The following is an 804-nucleotide window of genomic DNA, read 5'->3' as shown; positions in this document are numbered from 1 at the left end:
CCAAGACCACCAGGAGGTCCATGGGGCCACCAAAGGTCCTGGATTTGGAGGTTCAAGGGGGTAGGTGGGACCCAAGGGGGTTCAGGAAGGGGCTTCTCCATCTTCTGGTGGGGGATTCCAACCCTCCCTCCAGCTGGTGGGACCCAGGGGGTTCAGGAAGGGGCTTCTCCATCTTCTGGTGGGGGATTCCAACCCTCCCTCCAGCTGGTGGGACCCAGGGGGTTCAGGAAGGGGCTTCTCCATCTTCTGGTGGGGGATTCCAACCCTCCCTCCAGCTGGTGGGACCCAGGGGGTTCAGGAAGGGGCTTCTCCATCTTCTGGTGGGGGATTCCAACCCTCCCTCCAGCTGGTGGGACCCAGGGGGGGTCAGGAAGGGGCTTCTCCATCTTCTGGTGGGGGATTCCAACCCTCCCTCCGTCTGGTGGGACCCAGGGGGGTTCAGGAAGGGGCTTCTCCATCTTCTGGTGGGGGATTCCAACCCTCCCTCCAGCTGGTGGGACCCAGGGGGGTTCAGGAAGGGGCTTCTCCATCTTCTGGTGGGGGTTTCCAACCCTCCCTCCGTCTGGTGGGTCTGGTTTGGGTGGGTTGGGCCCTGAGATCAACCAGAATTAGGTGGGGAAGGAGGTCCAAGACCACCAGGAGGTCCATGGGGCCACCAAAGGTCCTGGATGTGGAGGTTCAAGGGGGGAGGTGGGACCCAGGGGGGCTCAGGAAGGGGCTTCTCCATCTTCTGGTGGGGATTCCAACCCCTCCCTCCAGCTGGTGGGACCCAGGGGGGGTCAGGAAGGGGCTTCTCCATCTTCT

The sequence above is a fragment of the Chaetura pelagica genome, unplaced genomic scaffold (assembly GCF_000747805.2).
Source record: "Chaetura pelagica isolate M959 unplaced genomic scaffold, ChaPel_1.0 scaffold888, whole genome shotgun sequence".
Taxonomy (NCBI): Eukaryota; Metazoa; Chordata; class Aves; order Apodiformes; family Apodidae; genus Chaetura; species Chaetura pelagica.
Note: the sequence above shows the minus strand (reverse complement) of the source record.